Here is a 20,158-nt window from a genome sequence, read left to right on the forward strand (position 1 = left end):
TTAAATAAAGGTACAGTATACAACATGAAAGCATACAGTGAGCTGTATGTAAGATTTATCGCGAGACACTGACCCCCCTCCACTTGTTTATTCATTACTGCTGTCAGAATATGAGGCCCCCCATATATACCTATGACATCATTATTTTGTTGATACAGCCGTATTGATACAAATAGTTTGACTGTTCAATATCACACGCAGCCATTACTCTCAACAATTAGCAACAACAACACCTCTCCTCATCCTGTCGTCCCTTCACTAATTAAAGTGTCTCCCCTTTACCTCCCAATGCTGCACATTTTACCAAGGTTATTTACATAAAATAGGTGTAACTTAACATTGTGGGAGAGAGCAAGGCAGTGAGTGAGCGAGATAGAGAGGGCCAAGAGTGGCGGGGGTTGACTGACGCCTGACGTTCAGTTGGAGCTTGGAGGGTGGAGGCCCGTTTCAATTGAAACTGGTAAACATAGCTAAGGCCTCCTATGACTGCTAAATGACTAATGATGTGCCAGGGATTCATTGTGAGACACATTTATTTTTCAGATTAGATACTAATTAACAGAGCCATCTAATAGAAGAGTTACGATATAGAGGGGGCGTAAACCGAGCACTCGAGCGCTGTTCATGCAGCCCTGAACTGAGCCAAGCTGGAGTTGGAAATACATTGTTTTCAACGAGGGCGGCGCAAATAAGAGCTATTTTAAGCATGTGTGCAACATGACAACTGTTTTAAAGTATTGTACAGTAACAACTCAAGTCTCTTTAATGTTTATGTTGTACTATTACTACAAAACAATCTAAAATAAAGGGATTTATGTTCATTAAAGCATGGGCTGTTGCATGAGTCCAATGCATTTCTGCCTACTTCCGGTCCAGGACTTGTCCCAGTTGGTTGTCCCCATTCTCAATAGAAGTCTATGTAGGAGAGCCGCCATTATTGGACTGGCCCCATGAAGTGAACGCAGTTTGTGTAACTCTGTCTATATCTAAGGCTCTGCTAATTAGATATGGCGTAACGTATAGACACGGACATCTAGACAAGTTTTACAACTTGCCTAGATGTCGTGTCAGTCAACTCATCTTCACACTCATCATTTCTGTAAGTGTCATCTTTGTTTCTTATCAACATACCAAAATAGTCACACACTAGTAGACACTAAAGGAACTTCAGGGCTGCTTCTTATCAATATATCTCTTCTATTTTTAACCTCCTTACGGCCGGGCTCCACCGGGCGCGTCAGCGTCGCGTCTCCGTCACCGTCAGGGAATGTTCCCTTTTTAATCAATGAAGGGTGGCTCCACTGCCCGCGTTGACGGAGACGCGACGCGTGCATTAAAATTGAACCGGTGCGTTTTTTGACGCGACGCGACGGAGACGCAACGCATCCGGTGGAGCCCTGGCGTTAGTCTGGGTATTGCCTGATTTACTGGATGTGACATGCAAAAAATAGCTAAACTACTGACAGAAATGCATTGCAGTGCTTGTAAATTGACTATTGTCACCAGCGAGACTGTTCAGCTTTCTGTCTGCTAAATGCCTAATTGTCTTAATAATACAGGAAAATAATATGCTTCTACGGTTGACAATTGAACTGTACACATACCCTCTGAGGTAGTTGTTGTTGTTCTCGAAGATCCTGATGGCTGTGATCTGTCCCTCGACTCCCTCCGCCTTTGACTCGTAGGAGGAACCTGACCCACTACCCACTGCTAGAGAGTAGCTGTATGTCGCGTTGTCTGAGAGAGAGAGAGAGAGAGAGAGAGAGAGAGAGACACAGACAGACAGACAGACAGACAGACAGACAGACAGACACCAAAGTTATCTTACGTAAATAAAACGTACACAAATGCTACTGTTTGGACGGCGGTTTTCTTGGGAGCTGGGAAGGTCGGTTTTCCACACTTTATGTTGTCTCGGTTCCCCTAGACCGAGACATCACAAGTGTTTTACTTGAATCTGTTTCTTTTGTTTTTTCATTTCTGTTTTGACAGTAATGTATGCCAAGCTAGTTTGACTTTGAAATAATTGATACAAAGGATAGATTATTAACAACACACGCACGCACACACACACACACACGCGCGCGTGCACACACACACACACACACACAGGTACTCACCGGCCCATGCTGAAGACAGGAAAACAAACACAATCACAAGCAGTGAACCGACGGCCATACTGATGCTGAGTTAATGACACTGGAAAGAGAATAAGATACTATTAGTATAACATTTGTTAATTACATATAGCTGGTATCTAGCAGGTGCAATGATCAGACAGGTATGGACATAGAAAACTAAGAATCCAATCTTTCCTATAGTGCATGTACCTTCAAAATGGTTTGATTTAACTCAAAAAAATAATAATAATAATAATAAATATATATATATATATATATATATATATATATATATAATACAGTCTACACTACAGTCAGTCAATGTATAATCCAATCACATTTCTCTGTGTATGTATGTGACTATTTTGTTATTTGATTCTATTCTACTGTATTTCTATGTGTTCCCTGTATGCTTACCTGTGTGCAGCCTGTCTAGGTGAGAAGTCAAAGTCAGTCAGTCCTGCTCCTCAGTCTGTGCTGTATATCAGACATCACTTGCGTTTATATATGCTCTCTTAATGCGTTGGTTCCTCATAGCTTTACCTGAAACAATGTGGGTTCCTCCCTAGAATGATATCTGATGTATCTAAGATTTCCTAGCAGCACTGGTGTTACTGGTTTTTATTATGGGGGGGGCGGAGATTTCCCGTTAGGAAGAAACAGCGGACTGGTTTTTAATAGGCTATTATTATACTACTGAATGTCAAGATGCTGTGGTGCTCAGCCTGGTTAATGAAACGTAAGTCACAACTGTAATTAAAGTGCTCTATGATGAAAGCTTATACGTACAGTCGTACACAGTACAATCCCAGGGTTAATTAAGGACCTTACGGGTCCATTTGGTTACTTAACTGGCTGCCAATTACATCCAGAATAGATTCCAAAATCCTTTTTAAGAACTTATAAAGCATTACACTATATCCCAGATTTATTGCACTCATATTGCACTGTATTAGATCTCCCACGCCTTCTGGTTGACAGACTCAAAACGACAGGTGACGTCGTTTTTTCCCCCAGCGCTTTGTATTGTGAAGTTTTACCTGACTCACTTTGTGCAGGTTAATGTTTTTGTGTTTTTATTTCATATTGTTTTATTGCTCTGAAAAAGCCTTCAGCCCTGAACTCTGTCAAATCTGCACCTCCTCACTCATAACAAACTATCATTGGGGCAAAAACCGAGTCCATTCTTTTTTGGGTCCAGAATTAGAACCTCTGCCAGGCCAAAGACCTCACGGTCAAAGTGGGTGACATTGTTATCACAAGGAAAGAATAAATTACCTACCTGGTAACGTTTCAAGTGAAGGAGGAAAAAAAAAGGCAACAAATGTAATTTCTATTTGGGATCTGCCTGGTGGTCAGTAATGGAATTCACACTGAGGGCACGAGCAGGAGCACTCACCCAATGTCCCTCTGACTACGCATGCACCTCGTTGTACCATAGCACCACAAAGGCGTTAAGAACAGATCAGACCTCTCACAAAAACAAACTGGTCAGGTTACTACTTGGCCTCACCTCACCCCTGCTCATGGTAGAGGACAGAGTAAAGGAACTTGCAAGGGGAGGCTGAGGCTGAGTCAAGAATCTACAGCTTGTGCGTGCGTGCGTGCGTGCGTGCGTGCGTGCGTGCGTGCGTGCGTGCGTGCGTGCGTGCGTGCGTGCGTGCGTGCGTGCGTGCGCACCTGATTGTCAGTGAAGTTATAATCCAGGGTGTACTCCAGATGATTGATATAACAAAACAAAATTAAAATACAAATAAATGACATAACGCGAGACATCTCTAACCGACCCATGTTCTAATTCACTCTCCTTGGCCCTAGTGTTTATTTTGACAGTTCAGATTTAAGTCATCTGAAATGTTTTAGTGTCAGTCTAGTTTCAGTCGAGTAAATATCAGAAGATTTTAGCAGACTAAATCTACAGTTGTCTTAGTCCAGACTTGGTATAACCAAATGGACCCCTCCCTAAAATGGAAATGAATGTATCTGGTTTCAGTATTTATTTATGTTATCTCTGCTGTCGGGAGGAAACCTCTTAACTCCAAAATCTTCATTTTTCAGGAAATGGAAAAACTAATTTTACATTTTTCAGAAATTGAAGAAAACTCAGAGAAAACTCTGAGGCTACTCCGAGGCTACCCTCACATAAGTGTTCAGCAACCGTTACACACCTGGAACGTTTCTGATTTGATCTCCTCCACTTCCTTGACTGAGAGAACGACTCCCACACCTCCTGATTGGAACACCACAGAGCACATTTTCAGAGGACACAACTGTGAGACAAAGAGGAGAGCAAGATTAGGACAATCTGGTATTTGAAAATATCCAGTGTTGGTGTAAAAAAGTAATCTTTTGGAAAACAGTATATTAGGTCACAAAGTAGATTTGAGATTACATGAGGAATGTCATTATGTGATAAAGTAGAAACCATTACCTCAATCTGACAATAGATGGCAGACTAAACAGCACAGAAACCATTAACACAACCAAGATGACTAGACTACACACATTATAACAATGAATACATCTGTCATCACTATCATGTTTATATAGCAAAAAGCTAAGCTATATACTTTTGTATTATTTAATAAATACTATTGTAGAGCATGCCTGCTCTAGAAGAGTTGCTAAATCCAACACATGATACTGGTCTGGCTGTGTACAGTACTTACCTATATTCTGGACCGTTTGCTGCATGTCACTCCCCTGCTCTATGTTTTCTGTTCTCTCCACTGTACCTATCAAATAAAGGCTCAGAAAAGCCCATAAGATTAATAAACAAAAAACTAATAGTTATTCTGAGTGATCACTTTTATTATGATGAAACATTTCTATCCTGATGTGAGTGGAATCTTGAAAATGCCACCATCTACAGGCCATGAGGGGTCACTGAACGGTTTGATGGGTATAAAAGTGATGTGAATTGATTGATTGAATACTTCATTAGATAGAAATGCAAACAGCAAAAGGTATAGTCAATCATACATTTGGGTGTAAAGGGTCATATTCTATAACTTTACAGTGACCAGACCTCACCCAATTGAACCCATCTGGCAGATTTTGGACTAACGTGTTGTGACACATGGAGCTCTCCACCACAATCATCAAAACACCAAATCAGGGAATATTTTCATTCTTCCTGTATAGTTCTAGACTTGTAGAATCTAGGCCAAAGTCAAGTGCATTGAAGTTGCTCTGGCAGCTCCTGGTGGCCCAACACCTTATTAAGACATTTTATATATTTTTTTAATTTAATTTGTCACACGTCTGATGTCACATGTAGGTTAAAGGATGTCAATATGGCATTAAAGGCATGTGGTATGAATCCATTTCTGTCTTTGACCAGATAGTGGCCTTGTGGCTAGAGTGTGTGCCCTGAAACTGGGAGGTCGGGGTGCGAGCCCCGGCTGTCTCATACCAAAGACTGTAGAAATGGGACCCAACGCCTCCCTGCTTGGTATTCAGCATCAAAGGGTTGGATTGGGGGGTTAAATCAACTAATCAGATTCCCCAGCACGGCTGCAGCTCACCGCTCCTTGGCTGCGGCTCACCGCTCCAAGATATGGGTCAAATGCGCGGAACAAATTTCACGGAGGTGTGTGACAAATCGTACGACTTTGATCTCTAAACTATGCACACACTTCTGGCAAGGAATGCTCTGAAAATGTAGAGAGACCCTGAGAGGACTACCTGAAAAACTGTAAGACCTGTGTTGCCGTGTGCTATTTGATCCAGGCAGATGTGTTTTAAAGTCATCAGTAGACTCTGTGGTCTGATTCATATTGTTGCATAGTATGTTAAAATAAGTTCAACTGGAATGAGCTTTTCAACATGGAACAGACCTTGCTGTAATGATGAACTGAAAAAGAAAGTTCTCTGTGAACTGTGAAATCCTCACAGTGAACACAATTCTGCTCTGTCCATGACACTGTCCATGGTGCTGAATCTCTCATCTCAGAACAGAGACTGCATACAAAAAAGCTTAGTTTATTTACACCTCTAGTGTTTTTAACTCAAGGCTTTTAAGTACATTTAATATTGAGATGTTAATTTTAGTTCCACACATTGTTTTTTGTGTTATTTACAAGATGGTTTGGCCACCATCAAATTGTTGCATGTCCCGTAGAGAATTGTAGTTGAATATGTTTACATGATGAAGCAGCATGACTGTTGTACTTTTAAGTACCTTTATAGCCTGTCTGAATGGCCATTGATGTTGATGCTATCAGGAGTCCTTGCCAGGGCGGCTGTGGCTCAGGAGGTAGAGCAGGTCGTCCAATGATCCATGGGTCGGCGGTTCGAATCCCGGCTCCTCCTGTCTACATGTCGAAGTGTCCTTGGGCAAGACACTGAATCCCAAATTGCTCCCGATGTGCTGGTTGGTACCTTGCATGGCTTCCGCTGCAATCGGTGTATGAATGTGTGTGTGAATGGGTGAATGTAATGTGTAAAGCGCCTTGGATAAAGGCGCTATATAAATGCACCATTTACCACACCTTAGCTTTTCTTGAATTGACTCGCCAAACTTGTCAATACAGTAAATGTTTGTGAAAATCCACTTAGTTAATATTAATAAATACATTTGTACATAATATGCATAGTGAATGTGAATACAGGTAAAGTGGGGACACTTATATTTTCTCATTTACGGCACATTATACACGTAATATTGTGGTATGACAGTTACACCTGGCCCACAGTCAAAATCAGAAACTCCCACAAACATTCTGGAAGACACAGACTGGAGCTGGCAAAATGTTTGGGAACGATTATTGGCTTTTATCTTGTCTATTTCCTTGGCTATCTAACCCATGATACATCAAGGCATGGCAAGCACTTGTGATTACCTGGACATGGCTGTTGTTTGTCCATGCAGTTGATTATATATACACAAAATAGACATTTAAATGACTTTATATGACCGTTATCTAATGCACACCATAGGACAACAATGTTTAGCAGCTAGTTAGCATATTTGTTGGCACAGGTCTATTCAAGCTGATTTGAGAAAAATAATGTTTTTCGCTCACAAGCCCTAAGCAACAAATCTCTGCTGACTGAAATGCTAAACATCCATTACTGTGGAAAACACATCGTGAAAGGCACCTACCCAAATCACAATAACTAGTAGGCTATAAAATAATGTCTGAAATATATATAAATTCCTCATTACCATAATAAACATATTATGTTTATTTATTATTTAGGACGTTAACGCCCCCATAAACAAAATGTAAACAGCCGAGTTAGCTTGGAAGCTAAAGGTTAGCTTGCAAGCTAAACAGCAACGTTTAAAAACATAAGGCAAAAGAAAAATATTGACACACGTCACCATGAAGTATTTACCTGGCACTGTCCTTTGGTCGTGTGGAGAATTGGAGATGTCACCATGACAACACAAATACACAAGCTAGTGTTGATATCTCGCGTGGTACAGATGCAGCTGTTTGTTGATATGGGTGACGTCAGAGCGTTCTGGTACAAACCCGTTGCTAGGCATCAGCCAATGGGCAACGGGCGACCAACATAATAAAGCCTGGCTGTACACGGCTGTTACACATCACTTCTTTCTTTGGGAGAGAGTACAGCTCAGAACCTTAGCAGGAGAAGACCTATCCATTATGATGGCGGTGACACGAAGTTATTACTCTGGTAGTTTCAATGCTGTGGTCGACCACTCAGACCTGGCGGAGACGGAGGAGTGCAGGGAGGAGAGATGGAGGATCAAGGAGGATGAGTGGCAGGCCATTGTGGAAGAGTTTGAGGAGAGGATGGAGGAATGGGAGTCTCATGTGGAGGAGTTATTTTCTCTCAGTAAGGTGGAGGAGACTCTGTCAGAGGAGTGCAGTGAGGAGGAGCAGTTGAGGATCAATGAGGATGAATGGCAGGCCCTTCTGGAGGAGAAGGAGGAGATCATGGAGGAACGGTTGTCTTCTGTGGCAAAGTACTTTTCCCTCATGTCACTGTGAGAGCTCAAGACCCTGTACCCCCCCCCCCCCCCCCCCGGCCCTTTTAAGGGCCACTTCCACTCCTTTTGCTGTGACCTTGCCGTGGTGGAGTGGCTTAGTGATTCAGTGACCCTGGAACCTATCGTGGTGGCGGTTGACCTGTGGTTTAACCAGCACTGGATTGGTCACAGGAGAGAGTCCAAACTAACAACAGCAATATCCCTTTCTGTATTTGGTTCTTCACCAACCAAGTCACAGCTCCACTGTAGGCCTACAGCATTTCTTTGCAATGCTGCCAGTAGTCTACTCAGTGAAATATAAAAATGGTACATGCGCCAAGTTGAATGTTCGCAAAATATACATGCTATACAAAATACAATGCAACATACTATTCTACTGCAGTTCTTGAACTGTATTCATAATATTAATAATGTCAAATTAGGCCTTTTAAAGTTTTCCCAGTCCGACTTTGTTTCGAAAATAGCATTGATCATTTCAGGTGCATACTGTACTACATATATAAACCATGTTGTTAATGGTGTTAGAAATGTCTACTGATCTACAATAAACACATCTACGAGGTATGTTCATGTCTGAAATGTGTTTTATTTTTATATCATGAACATAATATTACCTGAGAGAAAAAAGGTGATAAGAAATACACTTTCTGTCCTATTCATTCAATAGTGCTTTAAGAGTGGGATCGAGAGTCTGAGGTTCAGCTTAAACACAAGTAGCACAATAAGCTAAAGGCTGAGATAAAAGTAAAGCTGATCAAATGTCATCACATGAGTGATGGCAGGTTCATCTCCTCAGAGCTGAGAGAAATCTAGACCAAACTTTGATTGTTCATGTCATTGATTGATTGTTCATGTCATTGATTGTTCATGTCAATATTTGTAAAAATCCTGCATTGAAAACTTCTTAAAAGTTACAAAAGTATTGCCATCCAAATACACTTACAGAACCAAACATAAAAGCCCTCAGGCCTAGTGACGCCAACCTCCTTGGCGAGAGAACCCAAAGGAATGCACTCCCCAATACTCCCAGAGAAGCCCCCACCCTCAAATATTCAATCCACTGTCAAAACCCACCCATTCAATATGGCTTCCAGCCACACCCCCTATTCTCATCATTCCAGTTTGTATTGATTTTATTCATTCATTGATTGATTGATTGATTGATTGATAAAAATAATTATTTCACAGAATGTAGAATGGGTAGAATAGTAGGTAGAAAAGTTAATAATAATAATACTAATTTATCATTAGTCTTGGTCATTATTAATGCATTGTGTTCATCACTTTTGAAAGCTTTCACTGAAAATAGCAGATCGACAAGCTCACGTCGCATTGTGAGCTTGTCAAATCGGCTAATGTATATTTTGAGTTAATTATTTTCCGTTAAATCTGCAAAGTAAGTAGTAACTGACAAAATAATTGTGGAGAAAAAGTACAATATCTGCCTCTAATATGGCGGAGTAGATATAAAATATCAAATAACGGAAATACTCATGGCCACAATTGTACAATACTGTAAATGCACACTTTTTGGCATTCAGGGTGTTCAGTGTCACTGGCAATCAATGGCAGGTGATGTGTTGATGTCAAATCAACAGAACAACAAAAAGAAGGAACTAAATTAACTGAATTTCAATTAAATCACCTGGAGCCTATGAAACCCTGGGGCTGCACGTACAACCTCTGATGATCTCATAGTCCCTTCAATCACAACCATCAGTCACTCTTGGGCGAGACTTGAGTGATGGAACAAGGAGAAGACCGTTGAAGCACATGTCTCAGTCCGTTGTGGTCGTCCAGGCTGGCCGCAAGGCTTTCATGGGTCAATGTGGAATGGCATCAGTTTATGAGAATGCTGATTGTTGAACATGTGCAGGTCAGGAAGATGCAGCAGTAGCTTGGGGAAGAGGTTGCTGACGATGAGGGAACACACGATAGATTACACGTACCAGCCACATAGATAGTATAGAGTATTCACTACTTTGGAGTCTTGACGATGACAACCAGTAAGACGCCTGAGGGCGAGAAGCAAGGTCACGTGCATGCATCCGCTTCGTTGACAGCGAGGGGGGGACATTAACTTTTTTTTTTTACAGGGGCCAGTTTTGAATTGCTCTTTGAGAGCGTTTTTTTAAGGTGTCTATGGATTCACATATCAATGGCCGTCTATGGGATTTTGAGCGGTGCCTCCGCAACATTACGCAGCTATGTGTGTCATGTCTCCGAGCACAGAAAGCTGCAACGCGGTAACTCTGTCATTTCTCGACTGTTTCGGACAGTCGCCCCCTGGGCGTGTCCCTGGGGGTCTGGATTCTTCCGGGGACGCCCCACACGGTAAAGATGGTTGCACACTGGACGCGTTTTTCAGAAAACCGATGGAGAAACACCGCTAAAAATTAGAAAAACGTGCTCTGTGTGCATTTCTCAAAGATTTTTTTCCAAATATAATCAAAGTACAGTACAGAGCACACTACACTATAATAGTTGTACAGTACAGAGCACAGTACAGTAACTATGACAATAAATGTATAGTTGCACGGCTCAGTTCACACAGGTGTGATTTAAATTTTGTTCAGAGCTAGCAGAACTCATTTTGTTTCATATCGTAGCAGCCAAGTATGAAAATCACACTCGTGTGAAGCAAGGGGCGCCTTTTTTGATTTGGGTTAACAAAAAGACACATATTAGAAACAGAAAGAGACAAGACATCAGATACACACTCCCGCTAAAAATATTTTTAATTTGCAAAAGTGGTAAAACATAACAAGAGAACCATGAATCACAGTCAGAATTTGTTAAGTTTGCACAAAATATGAATGGGATATTCTCGTAAATTTAAACTAGAGAATGAAAATGGGTGTGTTAAAATGAGACAAGTTGATGATGTGGATCATACATGGGAAACTGGCGGCCCAGGGGCCACATGCGGCCCTCACTTCACTTAATGCGGCCCGCAGGTTAATATCAGAATACTGATATATTATTGATTTCAGCTGTTACAATTCCAAACATGCAAACATGACGGGCTTTAATTACTTCAGTCTAAATTAGAAGCTTAATGAGTAGTATTTAAATTGTATTGTCTTTTTTTATGTCCAATGTATTTGTATTTAGTTCATAAAGTTAACATATAACTACAATTAAAGGCATTTGAAATCAAATAAAAATGTTACGTTTTAGGATTGCAATTAAGAAATCATTCAGGATTTCACTTCAAATATATAGCAAAAATAGCGTGTGGAAATATAGTGGCCCTCTCCTTCGTCAAAGTTGCCCAGCCCTGATGTGGGACGGTTTGATTCAGTGAATCACGTCCCAGTGAGCTCCGATGGAGGTTAACCCAGCGCCGTTGGTGCGTCCGCTGACCAACACGAGCCGAGCTTCAGGATTAACTGGGTAGAAGTCGAAGGAGTAGCCACTGGGCTGGCCAGCTATCAACATGCGACCTCTGTTGGTCACGAAAAACAGCTGCAAAAGAAACAGGATTGAAATGGTTAGCTCAGTATATTGAAAGTTGAACTGGAATGTAGGCTCCAGTGCTGCTGACCCCTTTTCCACCGGTTGGTTGGTTCCCAATGGAAAGCGGTTCAGTTCTTTTTGGTTCTTATAGTCCATGAGCCAGAGCTCCAAAAGTGGAACGTTAATTATGAATTGAGTGTGCAAAACCATTAGAACCATTAGATTGTTATCACCATGAAACTTCCCCAGTAGATTACTTCTTACACGAAAACAATGATTTACTGTATTACAAAATTTAAAATAGGAAAATATCCAGAAAATATGAAAAAGCTACTATGGAAGGGTTATCTTATCATACATGAATATATTGATCCTATAAACAATTTAATATAGGTATAGTTTTGCCCACTCAATTCATAATTAACGTTCCAATTTTGGAGCTCTGGCTCATGGACTAAGACCGGAAACCAACCGGTGGAAAAGGGGTCTCAGTGTCATGAAATAGATTGGGTAGGTTTATCCATACCAATATGTTTAGACTAGCTGTGCACTGTATCAGTCACTTTTACTTTTATTTCATTTTGTCTTTATGGTTTCAGTTTAGTTTTAATTGGTATTTAACCTGGTTTGCTAGTTTAATTTAGTTTTGGTTTTTAAAAGGTTTACTTATAGTTTCTTTTTTTATTAGTTTTCGTGTTTTACTGTAATATGGGGTACTAGTCAAGGGTGAAATTCCAAAGGCACATAAAAGTAGTTCAATTCAATTCAATTCAATTCAATTCAATTCAATTCAATTCAATTCAATTCAATTCAATTCAATTCAATTCAATGTGTGTGTGTGTGTGTGTGTGTGTGTGTGTGTGTGTGTGTGTGTGTGTGTGTGTGTGCGTGCGTGCGTGCGTGCGTGCGTGCGTGCGAGCGAGCGAGCGAGCGAGCGAGCGAGTGAGTGAGTGAGTGAGTGAGTGAGTGAGTGAGTGAGTGAGTGAGAGAGAGAGAGAGAGAGAGAGAGAGAGAGAGAGTGATTGAAAGAAAACAGGTTTGTTGCCAAATGCTAGCAGATTCTGTCAGCTTTCATTAAATAAAGGTACAGTATAAAACATGAAAGCATACAGTTGCAGTTCAGGTTCAGAGAAAACATGACAACACTGAGCTGTATGTAAGATTTATCGCGAGACACTGACCCCCTCCACTTGTTTATTCATTACTGCTGTCAGAATATGAGGCCCCCATATATACCTATGACATAATTATTTTGATGATACAGCCGTATTGATACAAATAGTTTGACTGTTCAATATCACACGCAGCCATTACTCTCGACAATTAGCAACAACAACACCTCTCCTCATCCTGTCGTCCCTTCACAAATTAAAGTGTCTCCCCTTTACCTCCCAATGCTGCACATTTTACCAAGGTTATTTACATAAAATAGGTGTAACTTAACATTGTGGGAGAGAGCAAGGCAGCGAGCCAGAGAGAGATAGAGAGGGCCAAGAGTGGCGGGGGTTGACTGACGCCTGACGTTCAGTTGGAGCTTGGAGGGTGGAGGCCCGTTTCAATTGAAACTGGTAAACATAGCTAAGGCCTCCTATGACTGCTAAATGACTAATGATGTGCCAGGGATTCATTGTGAGACACATTTATTTTTCAGATTAGATACTAATTAACAGAGCCATCTAATAGAAGAGTTACGATATAGAGGGGGCGTAAACCGAGCGCTGTTCATGCAGCCCTGAACTGAGCCAAGCTGGAGTTGGAAATACATTGTTTTCAACGAGGGCGGCGCAAATAAGAGCTATTTTAAGCATGTGTGCAACATGACAACTGTTTTAAAGTATTGCACAGTAACAACTCAAGTCTCTTTAATGTTTATGTTGTACTATTACTACAAAACAATCTAAAATAAAGGGATTTAAGTTCATTAAAGCATGGGCTGTTGCATGAGTCCAATGCATTTCTTCCAGGACTTGTCCCAGTTGGTTGTCCCCATTCTCAATAGAAGTCTATGTAGGAGAGCCGCCATTATTGGACTGGCCCCATGAAGTGAACACAGTTTGTGTAACTCTGTCTATATCTAAGGCTCTGCTAATTAGATATTGCGTAACGTATAGACACGGACATCTAGACAAGTTTTACAACTTGCCTAGATGTCGTGTCAGTCAACTCATCTTCTGTTTCTTATCAACATACCAAAATAGTCATACACTAGTAGACACTAAAGGAACTTCAGGGCTGCTTCTTATCAATATATCTCTTCTATTTTTAACCTCCTTAGTCTGGGTAGTGCCTGATTTACTGGATGTGACATGCAGAAAATAGCTAAACTACTGACAGAAATGCATTGCAGTGCTTGTAAATTGACTATTGTCACTGTTGTCTGCCAAATGCCTAATTGTCTTAATAATACAGGAAAATAATATATGCTTCTACGGTTGACAATTTAACTGTACATATACCCTCTGAGGTAGCTGTTGTTGTTCTCCCAGATCCTGATGGCTGTGATCTGTCCCTCGACTCCCTCCGCCTTTGACTCGTAGGAGGAACCTGACCCCTGACCCACTGCTAGAGAGTAGCTGTATGTCTCGTTGTCTGAGAGAGAAAGAGAGAGAGAGAGAGAGAGAGAGAGAGAGAGAGAGACAGACAGACAGACAGACAGACAGACAGACAGACAGACAGACAGACAGACAGACAGACAGACAGACAGACAGACAGACAGACAGACAGACAGACAGACAGACAGACAGACAGACAGACAGACACCAAAGTTATCTTACGTAAATAAAACGTACACAAATGCAGTGTTTTACTTGAATCTGTTTCTTTTGTTTTTTAATTTCTGTTTTGACAGTAATGTATGCCAAGCTAGTTTGACTTTGAAATAATTGATACAAAGGATAGATTATTAACAACACACGCACGCACGCACACACAGTCACACACACACACGCACACACAGGTACTCACCTGCCCATGCTGAAGACAGGAAAACAATCACAATCACAAGCAGTGAACTGACGGCCATACTGATGCTGAGTTAATGACACTGGAAAGAGAAGATTATATTATATTATTAGTATAACATTTGTTAATTACATATAGCTGGTATCTAGCAGGTGCAATGATCAGACAGGTATGGACATAGAAAACTAAGAATCCAATCTTTCCTATAGTGCATGTACCTTCAAAATGGTTTGATTTAACTAAATATAATAATAATAATAATATATATATATATATATATATATATATATATATATATATATATAATACAGTCTACACTACAGTCAGTCAATGTATAATCCAATCACATTTCTCTGTGTATGTATGTGACTATTTTGTTATTTGATTCTATTCTACTGTATTTCTATGTGTTCCCTGTATGCTTACCTGTGTGCAGCCTGTCTAGGTGAGAAGTCAAAGTCAGTCAGTCCTGCTCCTCAGTCTGTGCTGTATATCAGACATCACTTGCGTTTATATATGCTCTCTTAATGCGTTGGTTCCTCATAGCTTTACCTGAAACAATGTGGGTTCCTCCCTAATCCCTAATTATCTGATGTATCTGATATTTCCGAGCAGCACTGGTGTTACTGGTTTTTATTATGGGGGTGGGGGGGGGGACGTCACCTGTCAAAACGAAGTTTTTTTCCCCCCCAGCGCTTTGTATTGTGAAGTTTTACCTGACTCACTTTGTGCAGGTTAATGTTTTTGTGCTTTTATTTCATAATGTTTTATTGCTCTGAAAAAAGCCTTCAGCCCTGAACTCTGTCAAATCTGCACCTCCTCACTCATAACAAACTATCATTGGGTCAAAAACCCAAACCCTTTTTTGGGTCCAGAATTAGAACCTCTGCCAGGCCAAAGACCTCACAGTCAAAGTGGGTGACATTGTTATCACAAGGAAAGAATAAATTACCTACCTGGTAACGTTTCAAGTGAAGGAAGAAAAAAAAAAGGCAACAAAAGTAATCAGAATTTCTATTTGGGATCTGCTTGGTGGTCAGTATAGGAATTCACACTGAGGGCACGAGCAGGAGCACTCACCCAATGTCCCTCTGACTACGCATGCACCTCGTTGTATACCATAGCACCACAAAGGCATTAAGAACAGACCAGACCTCTCACAAAAAAACTGGTCAGGTTACTACTTGGCCTCACCTCACCCCTGGTCATGGTAGAGGACAGAGTAAAGAAACTTGCAAGGGGAGCTGCTGGTCTTCTTCAAGGTGAGCGAGGAAACAGGGACACCCTGTCAGACTACTTCTATATAGCGTGAAAGACACACACAAGGCACATCACCTGATGGAGCTCCGATGAACTCAGTCAACCCAGTATTCGGCACAAACACGCCAGGTCAAATTCGTTCTACTGATATGCCACCAAAATGTGGAATTTCCTTCCAACAAACATCAAAAAGTGATCCTCCTTCAAAGTCGCCATAAAAGAGCACCTGTCTGCAATTTGTAACTGGTCCTAGAAAAGTCTGTTTAACACCAGAAATGACCCCCCCCCCACACACACACAGACACACACACACACACACACACACACACAAAACGGTTTACTGTACATACGTTCATTGCTACTAGTGTGATTATGTCTTATTTATTATTGTATATGGTCTTTGAATGTCTTGATGAATTGAATACACTGCAGGACCACAATGGACAAAAGTCCTATAGGGCGTTTTGTATTATCCTTTTAAAGGTATATTCAGTGTTTTCACTTAATTCAAATATCACTTATTTTTTCTTATTGTTTGGATAATCCTCCCTACTATAAAGTGTGCTGACCATATAAGGAGTTCCTCTCCCTGTCCCCAGTGAGCCCCTGGGGTCAAAAAACCCTAGTTTCGGTTTGGGCTTTGGGTGGCAAAGCCTTCATCCAATCAGGATGAGAGGGGCCTTCCTCCAATCATGATCGAGTGGGGCGGGCATTGGTGCACATGCTGTTGGTCTGTTGTACTTCCCCCACTGTAGAGCGTGTGCATGTGCACATCTTGTTACCGGGTGGACCGGGTTTTTTTTCCAAATCACTGAATGCTCCTTTAACAATCATTGTAAATGTATACCGCCATGTTACTGACCATTATACTAAAGGTTCCTACTCTGCATCCTAATAAATAATCGGCACATTGGCTATCAGTGTGTGCAGCCACTCTTTTTAAGACTTAAATCTTTAGATGTTTCTGCCGTAACGCCCGGGATTCGAACTCAGGTCTCCCGCGTGAAAGTCCAACATCCTAACCACTAGACCAAAGGGACATCCCTATGGACCGGGGGAGATATTAGACTTTTCAGGCCATCAGGCTGAGGCTCTGAGCCACTGCTACACTGGCACCACTACTAAGACTGGTGTGCGTTTAGCATCCTCCTGCACAGTACTGACAATTATACTGACACTGATACAGTGACCATATGAAAACTAAAATAATGAAAATGGGCGTTGAGATAAAGAATTAAGACAAGATTACATTTGAGTCGATGGTGTGATTCAGTGATTCAACATGTAGAACTGCTTCTTGGGAGTCAGAGCCAATCATTAATGATACGTAGCGGGCGGCCCCCGTTGCGTTGATCACAAATTGCAAATGGAATTAAAAGGGTCCAATTGAATGTAGGTGCTGTGAACCACTATATCAGGGGTGGGCAACTTTGACCATGGAGAGGGCTACTATATTTCCACACTCACTCCAGAGGGGCCACGTTGCATATTACTGTCGTAGAGCTGCGACACGTTTTGAGCTTGTAGATCGGTTATTTTTGCTATATTTGAAATGATATCCCGAATCATTTTTTACTATTTTTTAATTGGAATCCTGAAAAATAACCATTTTATTTAGTTACAGTTATGTTAACTTTATGAACTAAATATAAAATAAAACACAATAACATTTTAATTCTAGTTATTAGCTGATATCAATAATATATCACTATTCTGATATTAACCTGTGGGCCGCATTAAGTGATGGTGGGGGCCGCATGTGGCCCGCGGGCCGCCAGTTGCCCATGTATGCACTATATGATGACGTTATGACTTTGTTTTTGCTTTTAAATTCTTCTGAGGTGAGGTGATGTTATTCCCGGTAAGGTTATTACGTCAAGTATTAGATTTCCGAGCAGGAAGAAACCCAGGGCAGGTTTCCGAAAGAACAAAGTGAGCTGCATTCTTTGGAATGTGTTGGAATGGATGGACTGGATAGGCTGGTTATTTAACTACAGACAATTGTATTGTACTGTGTAGGCTTAATTAGCAAAGATTGAGCCAGGTGTGAGAGGCTAGCATAATAGTCCAGAACGAAAACAAATGTATTCACTTTCATAACATATTGAGGCTTTGGGTTGAAACAATATTTATTTACTACATAGTGAAATAAGCCCAGAGGAAAGCAGAATCCAAGATTGAGAGCTCGTCTATTTGTCGTTGGTTTCTCAAGCCATAAATGAGATCAATGTGATACAAAAAGGAGATCTCAGCCATGGCTCCTGTTTCTCATCATTTTCTGCTGAGAAACATGTCTCAGATGGAACCTCTAATGATCTATAAAGGAGATCTCAATAATGGCTCAAATGTTGCTCAATTTAGCATACTTGTTGCGTCTCAAACTTAGCTCAGAGAGAGCTCTCAACATTATCTCATTTAAATCTCATTTAAGCCTTTTAGATACATCTCAGCTTTGTCTCACAACGACCTCTGTTGATCTGTAAAAGAGATCTCAACATTATCTCATTTAAATCTCATTTAAGCCTTTTAGATACATCTCAGCTTTGTCTCACAACGACCTCTGTTGATCTGTAAAAGAGATCTCAACATTATCTCATTTAAATCTCCTTTGAGCCTTTTAGATGCATCTCAGCTTTGTCTCACAACAACCTCTGTTGATCTGTAAAAGAGATCTCAACAGAATCTCATTTAAATCTCCTTTAAGACTCAGATTGGCCAGTAATCTAGCTATCAATCAGATCAACAATTATCATAGCTGATGTTCAATTTGTATTTCTAATGCTTTTGAAATTGTTTAATAAAACACGCCATATACGTTTAACAAATTTGATGCTGTTTTATTTCATTATATATGAAATAATGTTTCACACTAGATCATTTAATTTGCTTTCTTTATTTTCATCATATTCAGAAAACTTGTAAAGTAGCCCAGTGGTTCCCAAACTTTTTCAAGTCAAGGACCCCCAAATTGACACTCATTAGCCCGCGGACCCCCATTAGAAAATATATGCCAAGGAAGCCCCATAAGAGAAGATTTGTATGGCTCTGGCAGTGATTTTCACTGATTTTCATTTCAAGGACCCCCAGGTTTGACCTGAATTAGGCTACGGACCCCCATTTAATGTCATTTCTATCTCTGGGACCCCAATGCATGTTGTAAAATCAGTTCATTTAACTCTGAGAGTGTACACTTTGGTACATTTCGTTACAGAGCCATAAGGGTCCATTTGGTTCCTAATCATCATTTAGCTGGGGACCCTCTGGAACTCTCTCAAGGACCCCTAGGGGTCCCCGGACCCCACTTTGGGAACCATTGAAGTAGCCTATATCATGTCCAAAACCGCCCCAAAAAGGCCTCTGCCCGGGCTCTGGACAGGGCCCCTGCCCAGGGTCCATATGGAGCTGGCTTGTTCTGACATCATTCTGACGTCTGCATAGCCTCCATATTTGGGAATGCCTGACAAAGTACTCCATATGGCCATAAAAGGGACACAGACATAATAACTGGGTGGGGAATACCTTTCCATCTTGCATAGTTCCAAGTAGGCCAGTGCCCAACGGGCACCACAGGCTCTGGACAGGTCAGGGCCCAAATTAGCCGATTGATCACACCTGATCACCCCTAGATCGCTATATATGGAGCTGGCCTGTTACATCACTATGATGTTCTGACGTCTGCATAGACTCCATATTTGGGCATGCCTGACAAAGAACTCCATATATGGGCATAAAAGGGACACAGACATAATATCTGGGTGGGGCATACATTTCCAACTTGCATCGTTGCAATTAGGCCATGTGCCCGGGTGCATGTGGTTGGTCCGACTAGTCATTGGTCCGAAAAACGACAACCCACCTCAAACCCTAACCTAACCATAACCAAAAGCACGGGAGCAGGCGCTAGTCCGAGGTGCGGACGCATGTCGAACCAATGCTCCGTCGGACCATAATATGCCTCCCCCAGTGCCCAACGGGCACCGCTGTAGAGGCCCCACGGGCACCGCTGAGGGTCCTTGAAATTAAACAGGTTGAGAATCACTGCTAGAGCCTTCTCTCAGACCCCCATTTGAATAGATATTCTAGGGACCTCCATAAGAGAAGATTTGTACAGGACCCCCAGTTTGACATGCATTAGGCTACAGACCACCATTTAATGGCACACTCAAAAAACTGATCCAAGCCCCCTATAAATGTGGCACATATAAATTGTGTTTGCTTTATTTAATTACTTTAAATTAAGGCATAGGCATATACATTTAATTGATATAACTCAAATATTATTAATAGTGCCGGATGTGATACATTTACATTGTGTTGGCTTTATTTAAATGTATTTAATTATAAGATATGCAAATGTATGAATTGATATAACTGAACTATTATGAATTGTGCT

This window comes from Electrona antarctica, assembly GCF_951216825.1.
Source record: "Electrona antarctica genome assembly, contig: scaffold_481, whole genome shotgun sequence".
NCBI lineage: Eukaryota > Metazoa > Chordata > Actinopteri > Myctophiformes > Myctophidae > Electrona > Electrona antarctica.